Below are 5,000 nucleotides of genomic sequence, written 5' to 3'. Positions count from 1 at the left end.
GCTCAGAGGGCTTGTCGACCAATTCAGTAATTGAAAAGTAAGTTTTTGAGTAAGGCGGTATAAAAAAAATCAGCTTGCAAAGTCTCAGTACCTGAAAGATCACTTTCATTCATAGTTTTCGAGCAAAAATACTGCTTCGTTGCACAGAGAGGCTACTGTTTACAAATATTTTAGGTACATGCCTGCCACTACAATATTTCATGTGTTTTTTAGGATCATTAATAGCACATGTCGTAGTTGTAAGACATGATAAGGATTCATGAAAGTGGTTTGTCAACACGTTCTATAACGACAAATGGAATACAAAATTTAATATGTTCACATCCATTCATGTAAAGTGTAGTTTTGGGTTGTTGTCGTGTGTTGTTGGTTTTGATTGTGTGCATGCATCTACATCTTCAGTTTCACTCTTGGGTTGATTTCTGCTATATTTGTGTGTTGTTTTAATTATAATCTTTTATTTTCTGTGTTTTAGGTGCAGATCTGGAAGAGAAACTTCTGCTTCTTCATGACTGCCTAGTTCCCTGAGGCAAGGTTGGGAATGCTGCCAAGGAGAAGGTGTGGGCCAGGTACTACTCTGCTTTTTCAACCCAGCATTCAGGCATTACTGAGTTGACAGTATCCCCTGCAGTTTCAGCCTGGATTGCCTTGAACATGACTGTTTATACTGTTGGTGTCTTAAAGGCCTATGAAGAAAGACTAGGGAACCAGTAAGTGCATTAGAAATCAAAGAGGATGAAGAGGACAATGCAAAGTATGTTGGAGGATGTGTTGCCAAAAAGCTAAAACACTGAGTTTGGTGTCTCCAAAAGAGTGCGTACAGAGATGAGAAATTGCAGTGTTTGGAAGGCCTGACTTGCGCACCTGAATCCTACAGTGAAGAGAGTGAAACCACCCCTGACATGACAAGCATGCTGAACAAGGGCAAACTGACCTTTGTCAAGCCCAATGTATTGCAGATGTGTCTGTCCATGCAACACAAAGCAGAAATCTTAAACAGAATGAGGCAAAGCGTTGATGATATCAAATAACCAAAGGGAAGTAATTGCTCTTTATTCATACGACATGACTGTGTAATAGAGTAAGCGAGAGTTGTACAAAAACCTTTTCTCCTGGCACCTGAGAGAATAACAAGCATTGAAATATACAAGCGACTTTCATCCTCTCGTGCCAGGAGAAAAGGTTCCGTACAACTCTCGCTTAATCTATTACACATGTCGTATGCATAAAGAGCGATTACTTCCCTTTGGTGATTTGATGTCCATGGAACATATTTTCTGGGAAACCTGTGCATCAACACACAGGCAAAAGCAGATGACTTTATTGAACCATGCAGCATGCAGGAACAGTGATGCTGTTCCGGTGTGTTTTTATGACACTTTGTATTCATTTGATCTGTCACAAGCTGTTCAAGAAGACACTTTGCAAAATGTTCTGTTTTTTTTTTAAATAAGACTCCACCACAAACTGAAGACAATGATGGACAAAATGAAATGTATATGGAAAGAAAAGACTGAGGAAAAAGCTGAAAACATACAATGTTGGACAAAATGAAATGCACATGGAAAGAAAGGAGTTTGAGGAAAAAGCTGAAAACATACAATGTTGAGAACAATCAGGAAGGATCTCTGTAGTGTGTTGTGTATGATCTTTCTTCATGCAGTACAAACTATCCTATCTGATCAAGTGCATGTACATTGAATTTGAACTTCTTGATTGTTGTCTTAGGTGTCGATTTTTGGTGTTAAAATCTGCTGTCGTTAAAATGTACTTCTCTTCCTATTTGGTTCAGTATTGTATCACATGGCTTGTTCAGTGCCTGTTCTGTATTTTCATGAGTCCATGTAAATTTAAGTCTGCAACATGAAAAATTGAAACATATTCATTTTGCTATGGTTCAAACCTAATTCCTTTGTGTACTTGTTCAAGATATAATTTTGACAGTGAGATATTTTGCAATCAATTGTCAGCCACTTGATAAATGTCTTGCATCGATGCGTTTCATTGTTTTTATGTTGACCACTATGTACACTGGAATTTGCTTTGCTTTCGTAATAGAACATGTTCAGTCGCATACCAGCAACACTTTGTTATAACCTTGAATGGTTGAAAACGACGTTAAACACCAAATAAAGAAAGAAAGAAAGAAAGCAACACTTTGTTAACGTTTGAATGGAATTGGAAGTTGTATGAACTCAAATAGAGCATATGTATCTTTGGTCACAGTGACACACACACACACCATACAGTGACAATTAATGCAGGGCCGGACTAGGGCTACCGGGGGGGGGGGGGGGGAGTTATGGGGGTTGCGCAACCCCCCCCCTCCCCCCCTAAACATGTACCTCACTTATTTAAAAAAAAATGTATTATTGTTTATTTTATGCCGTTTCATGCAAGGAGCGACCATTTTCCTATCTCAGAATATGACCTACCCTTCAGCTTAAGGGGGCTTTGCCCCCTGACCCCCACAAGGGGCAGAGGAACATCCCCCTGGACCACCACTGGCAACCCCCCCCCCCCCGCCCCCCTCCTCTTTGCTTAGTCCGGCCCTGTAATGTACCAACATTCACTATCTCACTCAGTCTCAATTCGCACAATTTGACAAGAAAGATTCCTATTCATACACATGCATATATTATATTTAATCAATGAAGTAGATGCATTCTCAAACAAAGTTTCAACATGTTGCACCCAAATTAAAGCATACATTCTTGTGACATTTAATTTAATTAATTAATTAACGGGAATTAATCAAGGCTTTAATTTGGGAGTTTGAAATTTGTCGCAATAATTTCTTGGTCAAGTTTATTTACATTCTCTGCTAAAGAGCTTTACAGTCAAATCCAATTTTCCACACCTAACCTATAAAACACAACATTCCAAATGAAAAAAAAAATCATTCTCTTGGCTCAGAATTGGTGTTGAATAATTGTAACACAAAGCGATTTACTGAAAATGTTCCTTGTCACTCACTTCAACACTGTCGCCAAGCCAGTCTAAACTGCAGCACGCTGCTTCGGGAGGGACTTTTTCCTTTACACTTTAAATCCAAACACCATCAGCTCCGTAGAGAAATCACTGAAAATGCTGACTCAAAGTCAACACAAGCTGGCCTCCAGGCTCCAGCACAACAACCTTAACCACCTGGTTCACCTCGTTCTTCGCGAGGCACCACGACTCGGGAAGCTGCTGTACATCACGACACAGTTCTTCAAAGTTGTAGTTGCAACATCCTCTGGCAATTCTGGTGCGGGACGGAATGTCTGAAAAAAGCAGAACAATAAACCCTTAGTAAAACTAAATTTCTGGAAAAATAAGTCTAACTGTCCATACAAATAGCTGGATGATAGCTATTAATGGCAGTTGATAGACGTTTGAAGTTGAACGATTTGGTGGAGAATAGGTCGACAAGCTCTCTGAGCTCCGGTGAAAGGCAGTTGAAAGGCAGAAAGAACAAGCGTTCTGCAATAAAGCATGCAATTTAGAAGTGACAATGAATTTAAAAACAACAGAAGACATCAAGCATATATGATCAAAACAGAATTATGCTAGAGGGGAGAGAAAACAAATATATTGCACTGATCTTTTTGATGTGTTGATCTGACTTCAGTTCCTGCACCATTTTTGAGTCACTTGAGAAAAAGTGACTCTATGTAATCGGTCAGTGTTAAGCTAGGATTCCATTCTTACGGCTGCGGTGCGGCTCCGGCTCCGGCGACGGCAACGGCATCCGGCTCTGGCGAGAAAAACGCATCGTCGTGAACCGTATATAACGGCGACGTCGTCCGGATATGTTCTCTTCCCGCCAATGCCGCCATGGCTCCACATTGGTCTCGTCTCATGCAAACTGTCATTCATAATGAAGAACAATTTATGTTAATATTATTAGCGTACCGCCAAATGAAAAAACGCCAAAAGAGACGACATCGCTGGTGGGTGCATGCCATTTTGGAGAAAAGACGGCAGTTTGGAACCTATCACCATCTTGTTCAAGAACTGCAACTCGATGGCGAAAGATTTCAGCAGTATTTTCGTCTCTTTGTGCTCGGAAAGGCTCTGAGAAAAACGCGGGAAAAGAGACACGCCCACAAAATACCAGACGGCGTCCGGCGACGGCAGTCCAGAAAGCTGCATGGAGCTTTCTTGAAAAAACGCACGCACGCCGGGCCGTCGCCGTCGCCGTCGCCGTACCGCACCCGTGTGAATGGGGTCATCCCTTCTTTCATCAATGTTTTTCAAATTGCCGTCGCCGCTGCCGTCGCCGGAGCCGCACCGCAGCCGTAAGAATGGAATCCTAGCTTTAGTCTGTCCGGCCGGCCGTCCGGCCGGCCGTCCGGCCGGCCGTCCGTAGACACCACCTTAACGTTGGACTTTTCTCGGAAACTATCAAAGCGATCGGGCTCATATTTTGTTTAGTCGTGACCTCCAATGACCTCTACACTTTCACGATGGTTTCGTTGACCTTTGACCTTTTTCAAGGTCACAGGTCAGCGTCAAAGGAAAAATTAGACATTTTATATCTTTGACAAAGTTCATCGGATGTGATTGAAACTTTGTAGGATTATTCTTTACATCAAAGTATTTACATCTGTAGCCTTTTACGAACGTTAGGCCAAAAAAAAAAAATTGTCTGTTTAGGGTAACATGACCAAAAAAAGTAGGGTTGGTAGGTAGGTAGGTAGGTTTTTTGTTTTTTTGTGTGTGTGTGTGTGTAAATGAAACGCCAAATGTCTCTTTTTAGCATTTTTACCTCTTTTTTTTTCTTTTTTTTTTTGAAATCAAAAAAAAGTTTTTGGGTCGGCGCCAAATCGATAGGGTCGGTCGGGTTACCGTAAACAGACCTATTTTTTTTTTTGGCCTTATCAGAAAAACAAGGGAGATAACTAGCCTTTTCTGTTCGGCAACACACAACTTAACGTTGGGCTTTTCTCGGAAACTATAAAAGTGACCGGGCTCAAATTTTATGTGAACGTGACTCATTGTGTTGTGAATAGCAA

General features: G+C 41.2%; 1 protein-coding gene across 1 annotated transcript in view; it reads left to right on the top strand.

Moving 5' to 3' along the window:
- LOC138946000 (uncharacterized) overlaps window positions 1–5,000 on the top strand; it is a 32,315-nt gene that overhangs the window by 22,474 nt on the left and 4,841 nt on the right. The window lies entirely within an intron of this gene.

The sequence above is a fragment of the Littorina saxatilis genome, linkage group LG13 (assembly GCF_037325665.1).
Source record: "Littorina saxatilis isolate snail1 linkage group LG13, US_GU_Lsax_2.0, whole genome shotgun sequence".
Lineage (NCBI taxonomy): Eukaryota > Metazoa > Mollusca > Gastropoda > Littorinimorpha > Littorinidae > Littorina > Littorina saxatilis.
This window is presented reverse-complemented; position numbering and strand designations above follow the sequence as displayed.